Raw genomic sequence first — 12,183 nt, 5'->3', positions numbered from 1 at the left:
TTACATCAAGGTTTTGAACCTGTGCTAGGGTGCAATCAATAATGCCTCAGTCTTATTATTGTTTAGACTCAAAAAGTCCAGGCTTCTTCAAAACTGGAGTCAATGCTGTAAGTTTCAAGTCTGGGGGAACAATGCCAGAGCTGAGGAAAGAATTGAGAGCCATTGTAAACAGTGGGCATAATAAGAGATAAGCTTTAACAAGAGGAGTAGGCATCGGATCAAGTTGACAGGTACATGATGAGAGGAGATTAGTTCATCTGAATAAGTGTTTCAAAATAACTCTCCTCTAGGAGTTTAAAAGCAGAAATTTTGGATAGTTCTAAACAACCAAGATTACCTACCCACCACACAAGAGAATGATGATCCATACCCCAAATGCACTAAACACTTTTTACTGCTGAGATTTTTACGTTCCGTTTGCAGTGAGAGCTGCTGTGTGAATAACATGGATGACAAGCTATGCCCAGTACACAGAGATTGTAAACATCAGAAGAAAGCCGGTAAGTGGTCATGAGGCAGGAGGAATACCAGGCTAGCCCCTTTCCCAATTCTTCAGTAGGAATTCCCAGCATCAAATTTATATCACTCATTGCCAATTTTAACACAGCTTTAATAAATACCACATTAAATTTAATTATTGTAACCAAAATATTATAACATACTGAATATTTTAAAATGGCAACAATGGAAAAAAAAAATCAATAAATACAACAAAAAATTCCACCAGCAGCAGCTGTAGAACTGGAAATGACCAGTGAACTGATCGGCAAAAACATCAAAACCAAAATGTACACATCAATGTATATTTTTTACTATAGTGCATGCAAAAGTTAGGGATCTATTAAAGTTGGGCTGATGGTAGTTGCTTGTAGTTCACAGCAGAGCTTAGTGAGGAGCAGCTCATGTGTGATTCTCAGAGAGATGATCTTACCTCAGTATCTCCAGTTTACAGTGAGGATTCTCCAGTACAGCAGAGAGACGCTTCACTCCTGAATCTCCTAGTTTATTTCCAGACAGATCGAGTTCTCTCAGACTGGAGGATTCTAAGCCAAGCACTGAGGCCAGAGCTTCATAACTTGTATGATTAAGTTCACACAGACCAAGCCTGAAAAAAACAAAATACTCGGTTCACTAGCAGTAGTGCAGATGATTATTGGTCTATTATGTTATAATAATAGTTCTGTTATACATATAGTAACTAGGCTATAACTAAGCTATCTACTCACTTCAGTTGTAAACACTGTTGTCACATTGTTATGATGACTTCCTACTTTTGACGGCAACAGGGTGTAATTCATGAACGACGTTTCGTGAGCTGCTTTGGTGGGTATATACACCGCGTTCCAAATTATTATTCAAATTGGATTTAAGTAAAGATTTCATAAAGATTTCATTTTTTGTTTCTCAATTAAACTCATGGATGGTGGTGTGTCTCAGGGCTCTTTGGATCACTGAAATAAATTTCAGACACCTGTGATAATTAGTTTGCCAGGTAAGCCCAATTAAAGGAAAACTACTTAAGAAGGACGTTCCACATTATTAAGCAGGCCACAGGTTTTAAGCAATATGGGAAAGAAAAAGGATCTCTGCTGCCGAAAAGTGTCAGATAGTGAAATGCCTTGTACAAGGTATGAAAACATTAAATATTTCACGAAAACTTAAGCGTGATCATTGTACTGGGAAGAGATTTGTGGCTGATTCAGAGCACAGGCGGGTTCGTGCAGATAAAGGCAGAATGAGGAAAGTTTCTGCCAGACAAATTCATCGGTTTACGAGAGCAGCTGCTAAAATGCCATTACAACCCTAGTGAAAATTATGTGTACTTAAATGTTCTTAAAATATACTAAGATTCGTCAAAGTATACAATAAATAAACTAGCAAATGTTTGTACTTATTTCAAACATGTTAAAAATATATTAGTCATACTTTGAGCAAGTAAACTTTTATCATACTTTTCAAAAGTTATCAAAAAGTATACTTTTATTAAATACATTACCATGAAGTATACTTTTAGTTACATTTAAATTTCATTTAATTTAATATACTTCTCATATACTTGTTTTTAAATTTACCTTAAGTATACTACTGCATGTGTATTTAACTCCATATTTCACATACACTTAAAGTGAAATTAAAGCACACTTCACAACTGCACAATCAGTATTCCAAGTGCACTTGGAGTACATTAAAATATATATTATAAAAAAACTTTAAATATATTTATTTTAGAGTAAAAATACGCTTCCACTTTTTGTCTTTCTAGACCTGATTCTAGCAATATATTTATCAATATATTTATTTATGAGCACTGTAATGACATATGTAATACCAACCTTATATAGGTATACTTATAATTATACTTTTAATAAATACATTACCATGAAGTATACTTGTAGTTAAAATTAACTTTCATTAAATTTAATATACTGTACATCTCATATACTTGTTTTCATAATAGATGTTTGGTATATTTTTGCAAAGAATGTTAAACAATTAGTATTTTTTAACATGAAGTTACTTATTGGTAAAACGTTAATAGTATTTTTGTTAATTTAAGAATAATATTTTATTATTCTTTAATTTTAATATGGAAAATAAATTAATCATATTAAAGAACATATTCAGGTACTTTTTAATACTATGTTATGTGTTTTTACTTTGCATGTTTGCAAAAATTTATTGTGTACTTGAATGAACGAGTTAAAATTTACATTCCAAGTGTATTTTAAAGTGACTAGAACAATAAAGCGTTAACAACAAACATCTTTACATATCTAGGCATAAGGAATCCATGAGCTAGGTATTACTATACCTGTGTTTATAGCGCTCCGGTGGCGCATCGGTGAAACACACTAACACATAAGAAATGACTTGTGAAAGTCAGGGGTTCGAACCTCACGTCTGCTAAAAGTCTGAACACCAAAAAAAATAACGACCCCTACTGGTTACAATTCAGAGGTCAGTGCTTGGCTGTGAAGCTTTGCTCTGAACTACAAAGAAGTGTAAGAATGTTTTTGCTCTAAAATAAATATATTTAAAGTCTATTTTTAATGTACTCTAAGTGCACTTGAAATACTGATTAAATGTGCTTCAACTTCATTTTAAGTCTATGTGAAACAGAATTAAATACACATGCAGTAGTATACTTAATTTGAATTAAATATACTTAAAATTGTCTCAATTTAGTACACTTAATACAATTAAAGTTGAGCTTTTGTATTATTTTTGTACAACTAAAGTATATTTAGTACAAAAATAGTTGTTCCATTTTACAACAAGGCTGCGACATCAGCAAGGAGGTGGCATGTTTTGGGTCCCTGAAGGTGTGAAATTGACCTCGGCAAAGTATATAGAGTTTCTGACTGACCACTTTCTTCCATGGTACCAAAAGAAGAACCGTGCCTTCCGTAGCAAAATCATCTTCATGCATGACAATGAAGCATCTCATGCTGCAAAGAATACCTCTGTGTCATTGGCTGCTATGGGCATACAAGGAGAGAAACTCATGGTGTGGCCACCATCCTCCCCTGACCTCAACCCTACTGAGAACTTTTGGAGTATCCTCAAGCAAAAGATCTATGAGGGTGGGAGGCAGTTCACATCAAAACAGCAGCTCTGGGAGGCTATTCTGACATCCTGCAAAGAAATTAAAGCAGAAACACTCCAAAACTCTCAAGTTCAATGGATGCAAGAATAGTGAAGGTGATATGAAAAAGGGGTCCTTTAACTTGTAACTTGGCCTGTTAGGATGTTTTTGATTGAAATAGCTTTTGATTTCAGTGAATATGACCTCTTAATGCTGCAAATTCAACAACTGACCATTTTCAGTTCTTTACAACCTATAAAATGTTTTGAAACTCTGTTGTGCATAATAATTTGGAACAGTGCATTTGAGTTTTTTTATTTTTGAAGAATATACTGTTATCATTGGGAGGTTTGTTTAATAAAATTCGATCTATACTCTAATGGTTGATGACTTAAATTATACTGACTGTCATTTGCATCGACCATTTAGAAAAATCAGAGAAAAATATAATTTGCATAATAATTTGGAACGCGGTGTAAAGTGTGTGATAGACTGTCTGCACACATATCTCTTGTTACAGTCATGGGTAAATAGTTTGATTTATCAGAGTTGCAGTTGGATGATTATTGGCAGTTTGTGAACTGTGTGCTGCTGTGGTGAAAGTGTATCGTGAGTAAACAAATGGCACTACGTAGCAATAGTAATGGTGACACAGTGTGGGAGAACAGAGAGGAGGTTACAGTGAAGGTGAGGGATGTGGTTTATCATCATGCATAAGTTCACATGTAATGAATGAATTCCAAACTGTGCAAAGTGAAAATAGATTTGAATCCTAGTTTTTTGTAGATGTGTTATAATACTAAATATAAAAGTGTAAGAATACATGATATGTTTCTGCTTTACTCCCACTTTTTAGTGTTAAAAACCTACCGCTTGATGAACCAAGAGCACAGGACCAAATGCTGTTTTCAGATCCATCACTGTATGTATGAATCTGGGTTTAAAGGTTGGTACTAATTAATCTCCGTGCCTCTATTACCTCATGCTTTTGGTGGTGACATTAGTACAAGGTAAGAGTACATTAACACCCGTCTGCTACTACTCCCTGAGTCTCATGTCTCTGTGTTTGTGTTTTTGTACTGTTTGTTTGGTTGCTACTGTTATGTTTTTATGTTTTGTGTATTTCTGCATGTCTGTCTTTATTGTTCTGTGAGTGATAATTGTAATTCTTGTAAATTGTAATGCATGTTGAGCATGTGAGGTGCTATATAATAAAAGTTGTGTCAATGATTAGAATCATGATGCTTGTTTTACAATGAGAGCATCTGCTTTACCAAATATTAATAAAGTATTTATTTGATGCTCAGTAAATTTAGAACAAAATGGGCTGTACTATGTGGTTGTGAAGGTCTGTCAATTTATCGCTTAAACAATTACATAAGTAATCAAATTACCAAATTCAAACTTCTGCTGTCAGTTCTAAACAGAAATCGTCAGCATTACCCACCGAGCTGCTCTGGATGCTGCAACCACCGGCATCAGTTTCAGAAGAACCTCCTCTGGTGAGCTGTTCTGGTTGGTATAATCACTCAGTTTAAACACATCCAGCTCCTCTGATGATGTCAGTAACATGAAGATCAGAGCTGACCACTGAGAATCAGAGAGTTTGGTTTGTTGTAGTTTTCCAGATTTCAGGTATTGTTGGATCTCCTGAACTAGTGAATGATCATCCAGTTCATTCAGACAGTGGAACAGATTGATAGATTTCTCTGTTGAGGGATTCTCACTGATCTTCTTCTTAATGTACTGAACTGTTTTCTGTTTGTTGTGAGAGTCACTTCCTGTTTGTGTCACTAAGGCTTGTAAGATATTCTGATTGGACTTCAGTGAGAGACCAAGAAGAAAGCGAAGAAAAAGATCCAGATGTCCATTCTTACTCTGTAATGCCTGATCTACAGCACTCTTGTGTAGATCTGAGATTTGTTTTATCTTCAGGATTTTCAGTTTAAAAAACAGACTCTGTTGAAGAACATTTTTCTTTTTGTTCATGAAGGCCAGGTGCACATATAGAGCTGCGAGATGTTCCTGAATGCTCAGATGAACAAAGCAGTACACTTTACTCTGGTGAAGTCCAAACTCCTCTCTGAAGATCTGTGTACACACACCTGAGTACACTGAGGCTTCTTGAACATCAATGCCACACTCCATCAGGTCTTCCTCATAGAAGATCAGGTTTCCTTTCTTCAGCTGCTCAAAAGCCAGTTTTCCCAGTTTGAGGATCATTTCTCCTTCTTCCTCCTGATTCTTCATGTACTTTTTTCTGATGACGTTGGTCTGAATGATGAGGAAGTGGGTGTACATTTCAGTCAGAGTTTTGGGGGTCTCTCCACTCTCTGTTTCACCAAACATTCTCTCTAGAACTGTGGCTGTAATCCAGCAGAAGACCGGAATGTGACACATGATGTAGAGGCTTCTTAATGACTTCAGGTGTGAGATGATTCTACTGGCCAGACTCTGATCACTGACCATCTTCCCGAAGTACTCCTCCTTCTGTGGATCACTGAATCCTCGCACCTCCGTCACTCGATCGATACACTCAGAGGGGATCTGATCAGCTGCTGCTGGGCGGGAGGTGATCCAGATCAGAGCAGAAGGAAGCAAATTCCCTTTGATCAGGTTCATCAGCAGCTCATGAACTGATGCTGATTCATTTACATCACTCAATCTCACTGAGTTCTGGAGATCTAGAGGTAAACGACACTCATCCAAACCATCAAAAATAAACAGAACTTTGTACAAGCTGGAAATGTTAGTTTCTTTTATCTCCTGAAAATAGAAATGAAGGAGATTCAACAGACTCCATTTGTGGTCCTTCACTAAATTCAGCTCTCTGAAAGGAAGTGGAAAAATGAGGTGGACGTCCTGATTCTCTTTCTCTTCAGCCCAATCCAGAATAAACTTCTGTACAGAGACGGTTTTTCCGATGCCAGCTACACCCTTAGTCAGGACAGTCCTGATGGGTTCATCTTGGTCTGATAAAGGTTTAAAGATGTTGTTACATTTGATAGGCGTGTCCTCTTTTGCTGCTCTCCTGGATGCTGCCTCGATCTGCCTCACCTCATGTTCATTATTGACTTTTCCACTTTCTCCCTCTGTGATATAGAGCTCGGTGTAGATCTCATTCAGAAGTGTTGGGTTTCCCTGGTTTGTGATCACTTCATTTACACACTGAAACTTCTTTATCAGATTTAATTTGAACTTCTTCTGGACTTCAGTTCCAGCACATGTGGAATTAGACCTGTGATAAGGTGATGAGAACAATACATATAGAGATCATGTTTGATTCCAAATCTATCTAATCTAGTCAAATCTAATTTGTAGATGAACATGATAGAACATCCTTTTCCACCTCATAAGAACATAAACTCCACTTTAGTACAAACAACAGGTACAGGCAACAGTTAAAACTTTTAAAAACACAAATCTGTTGAAACCTTGTTAGAAACTTTAATATTTACCTGTATGAATCCAACAAACCATGCATGTGAGGATTACATCAATAATAAAATAAAATAAATAAAATAAAATAAACCTGAGGTCTTGGTGTTGTGCAGCACCAACTGTGCCCCCTACTGATGACTCCTAAACACAATTTGAATTCAGAAGTCTTTGTACCTGCTTATAGCTATAAAATTTTAAATTAGCAGCACTTCCAGAGCACTCAGTTCTCTTTTTTTTAAAGATGGAATTATTGACGCACACAATACAAACACACACTACATACAATACAATACACATATTTCACACAAAATCAATACACTCTACACAAACACACCTGCAGCCCCCATAAAACTTAAGTGATGGAAATAGGCCAGTCCTGGGAAGGTCCACCACTGTTTTCTCCATTTTTGGATAATAACTCTCACTTACCCCTTTTCCATCGACATGGAACGGTTCTGGTTCGCGAACTTGATTTTGAACCGGTTCTTGTGTTTCCACTAAAAAAGAAAAGGTTCCAGACAGCGAACTAGGGTTCTAATCTGGCCCCACAGAATACTTGGTTTTTCAGCGTGAACCGTGATGTAACCAGTGGCTGTCACAGTTTAGAGGTTTGGGTGCTTTGCTAAACCAATGTGCTGGTGTCTCGTATGGAGCTCGTTGCTGCATTTTTTATCTTTTAAAGTTCACCTGATTAAATTTTGATCCAGTTTGCTGCTGATATTTTCATAGCGCCTTTAAAAAGGTGAATTGTGTGATATGACGTGGTAAAAGTGACCGGGACAGTACGAATGACGCTTAACGTGAAAAATAAAGCGGAATGTGGCTTGTTGTACTAAAACAATGACCAATGAATTTGGGCAGCACAGAGCGCTTATAACCAGTACAGAGCACTTATAACCAGTAATAACGGTGAGAAATGTGGTGTTTCTATCTTGTACTTTTTATACATTCAGCCACGTTACGCTTTATTTTTTACGTGAAGCTTTTTTGACTCTCCCTGGAAGATTTAGAACCCTGAGCTGCATAAACACCACCCATGAAGTAAATCCAGCTACACACATATACAGTGTATCACAAAAGTGAGTACACCCCTCACATTTCTGCAGATATTTAAGTATATCTTTTCATGGGACAACACTGACAAAATGACACTTTGACACAATGAAAAGTAGTCTGTGTGCAGCTTATATAACAGTGTAAATTTATTCTTCCCTCAAAATAACTCAATATACAGCCATTAATGTCTAAACCACCGGCAACAAAAGTGAGTACACCCCTTAGTGAAAGTTCCTGAAGTGTCAATATTTTGTGTGGCCACCATTATTTCCCAGAACTGCCTTAACTCTCCTGGGCATGGAGTTTACCAGAGCTTCACAGGTTGCCACTGGAATGCTTTTCCACTCCTCCATGACGACATCACGGAGCTGGTGGATATTCGAGACTTTGCGCTCCTCCACCTTCCGCTTGAGGATGCCCCAAAGATGTTCTATTGGGTTTAGGTCTGGAGACATGCTTGGCCAGTCCATCACCTTTACCCTCAGCCTCTTCAATAAAGCAGTGGTCGTCTTAGAGGTGTGTTTGGGGTCATTATCATGCTGGAACACTGCCCTGCGACCCAGTTTCCGGAGGGAGGGGATCATGCTCTGCTTCAGTATTTCACAGTACATATTGGAGTTCATGTGTCCCTCAATGAAATGTAACTCCCCAACACCTGCTGCACTCATGCAGCCCCAGACCATGGCATTCCCACCACCATGCTTGACTGTAGGCATGACACACTTATCTTTGTACTCCTCACCTGATTGCCGCCACACATGCTTGAGACCATCTGAACCAAACAAATGAATCTTGGTCTCATCAGACCATAGGACATGGTTCCAGTAATCCATGTCCTTTGTTGACATGTCTTCAGCAAACTGTTTGCGGGCTTTCTTGTGTAGAGACTTCAGAAGAGGCTTCCTTCTGGGGTGACAGCCATGCAGACCAATTTGATGTAGTGTGCGGCGTATGGTCTGAGCACTGACAGGCTGACCCCCCACCTTTTCAATCTCTGCAGCAATGCTGACAGCACTCCTGCGCCTATCTTTCAAAGACAGCAGTTGGATGTGACACTGAGCACGTGCACTCAGCTTCTTTGGACGACCAACTGAGTGTCTGTTCTGAGTGGACCCTGCTCTTTTAAAACGCTGGATGATCTTGGCCACTGTGCTGCAGCTCAGTTTCAGGGTGTTGGCAATCTTCTTGTAGCCTTGGCCATCTTCATGTAGCGCAACAATTCGTCTTTTAAGATCCTCAGAGAGTTCTTTGCCATGAGGTGCCATGTTGGAACTTTCAGTGACCAGTATGAGAGAGTGTGAGAGCTGTACTACTAAATTGAACACACCTGCTCCCTATGCACACCTGAGACCTAGTAACACTAACAAATCACATGACATTTTGGAGGGAAAATGACAAGCAGTGCTCAATTTGGACATTTAGGGGTGTAGTCTCTTAGGGGTGTACTCACTTTTGTTGCCGGTGGTTTAGACATTAATGGCTGTATATTGAGTTATTTTGAGGGAAGAATAAATTTACACTGTTATATAAGCTGCAAACAGACTACTTTTCATTGTGTCAAAGTGTCATTTTGTCAGTGTTGTCCCATGAAAAGATATACTTAAATATCTGCAGAAATGTGAGGGGTGTACTCACTTTTGTGATACACTGTATATGTTGTATTTTAGAGCAGATTTGATGGTTATTTCACACAAATGTTTGTTCGTGTTGTGGAACTTTAGTGATGTTTCACTGCTCAAGTCGAGCGCTGTGAAAACAAAGCGCAAAACGCTTCTCATGTCAGTTAACTAAAGATAACAACTGTGACAAACAACTGTGACAAACACAGCTGATCGATGCTTTTTACATAAAAATTAACATCTGTAACAACAGCACAAATGCTCGCACATAACCTACGCGCTCTGCCATGAAATTACTACTCTTAACTTTCGTTAAGTAACGCCCACCATTGATGACGCATGCTTGGTTCTCAAAAACTGGTGGAAACCCGGGTCAGTTCTCTACAGAACACCAAGGTTCTAAGAAACCTGAACAGAACCGGTTCAAGAACCATGGTTCTTTTGGTGGAAAAGCGCTAACTGTGGTTTAATAAAGTCCCGTAGCCTTAGCAATGGCTTTTCATCTCTTTTCAGACTGGTAGATTTTAATGACTTTGTTTGGCATCTTGTAATTAAATCTGTTTAGAATGAAGCACCATGTGCTGCTTTTTACAACATTTTAGTCTGCTGCACATTGCCGGACAGGTTCTATTTGTGTGATGTTTAGTTTCAACAGTTCTGGCAGTAGTCATATTTGGGTGTTGCTAGTGAAATAACAAATGACTGTGGAAATTCCCTAGGTGAATAAAAGACCTTTAAGGATACAGATGAGTTTAATGTCATGTGTGTGCACTGTCTCTCTAATAATAACTGTGTTACACCAGTTGATCTCAAGATCCTTTACCAGTCTTTGGCAAAAATGCATTTAGGTTAAGTTTCCATTAATGCAATAAGACAAGTGATGTCATACTACACCACATGCCAAATTATTATGCAAATTGGATTTAAGTGTCATAAAGATTTCATTTTTTGTTTCTCAATTAAACTCATGGATGGTGGTGTGTCTCAGGGCTCTTTGGATCACTGAAATCAATTTCAGACACCTGTGATAATTAGTTTGCCAGGTAAGCCCAATTAAAGGAAAACTACTTAAGAAGGACGTTCCACATTATTAAGCAGGCCACAGGTTTCAAGCAATATGGGAAAGAAAAAGGATCTCTGCTGCCGAAAAGTGTCAGATAGTGAAATGCCTTGTACAAGGTATGAAAACATTAGATATTTCACGAAAACTTAAGCGTGATCATTGTACTGGGAAGAGATTTGTGGCTGATTCAGAGCACAGGCGGGTTCGTGCAGATAAAGGCAGAATGAGGAAAGTTTCTGCCAGACAAATTCATCGGTTTACGAGAGCAGCTGCTAAAATGCCATTACAAATCAGCAAACAGGTATTTGAAGCTGCTGGTGCCTCTTGAGTCCTGCGAACCTCAAGGTGTAGGATCCTTCAAAGGCTTGCAGTTGTGCATAAACCTACTATTCGGCCACCCCTAACCAGTGCTCACAAGCAGAAACGGTTGGAATGGGACCAGACATACATGAAGACTAATTTTCAAACAGTCTTGTTTACTGATGAGTGCCGTGCAACCCTAGATGGTCCAGATGGATGGAGTAGTGGATGGTTGGTGGATGGCCATGTCCCAACAAGGCTGCAACATCAGCAAGGAGGTGGCAGAGTCATGTTTTGGGCCGGAATCATAGGGAGAGAGCTGGTAGGCCCCTTCAGGGTCCCTGAAGGTGTAAAAATGACCTCGGCAAAGTTTATAGAGTTTCTGACTGACCACAGTGTAGTGTTTGGTTGCATAGCACGCAGTTATTTAAATTAGAATCTATGGTTGTATTCTCAGTGTTTTTACAGATCACTTAGATGTCACGAGGTTGGATGTGAGTGATCACTGACTTGATACTTTTAACATCTTTATTACAGCATGGAAAGTCTCCCCCATTTTTATTCAGTATTTATATTCTCAAACTGATTTATGTCCTGATCAATACACCTGTATGAAGGTCCAGACCCTCGACCTGAATTTCAGAATTCTTCTAATCTTTTGGACACTACTTAAAATTCATAAAAGTCAGAGTCTCTTTTAGTAGTACTGGAAAATATTATCTCTATACTGAGAGTGGACTAAAAGTATAAACATATTTAAACTAGATGCTTTACACACTATACACATACAATTTACACACACTATACACATTACACCTTCAACTCTGAGCAGCTCTTACCTGGGTCCAGATGATGGATCTTCATCTTTAAAGTTTAACGGAGGACGTATAGATGCATCACTCTTCATGGAGATACAGCTGGGTACTGGAGAATCTGATCTCTGTACTGAGATTGGACTGAAAACATGAATGTATATATTAAACCAATTACACATAACACACACACACACACTTTGAGAACTCTAAGGAGCTCTTACCTGGGTCCAGATGATAGATTTTCATTCTTAAAGTTTAAATGAGGATGTATAGATGCATCACTCTTCATGGAGATACAGCTGG

General features: G+C 38.3%; 1 pseudogene; it reads right to left on the bottom strand.

Annotated features, from left to right (window-relative positions):
- LOC134312940 (NLR family CARD domain-containing protein 3-like) overlaps window positions 1–11,972 on the bottom strand; it is a 39,081-nt pseudogene extending 27,109 nt beyond the window's left edge.
- Window positions 11,973–12,183: the final 211 nt, after the last annotated feature.

Source organism: Trichomycterus rosablanca, chromosome 1 (genome assembly GCF_030014385.1).
Source record: "Trichomycterus rosablanca isolate fTriRos1 chromosome 1, fTriRos1.hap1, whole genome shotgun sequence".
In the NCBI taxonomy this organism is placed as follows: domain Eukaryota; kingdom Metazoa; phylum Chordata; class Actinopteri; order Siluriformes; family Trichomycteridae; genus Trichomycterus; species Trichomycterus rosablanca.
This window is presented reverse-complemented; position numbering and strand designations above follow the sequence as displayed.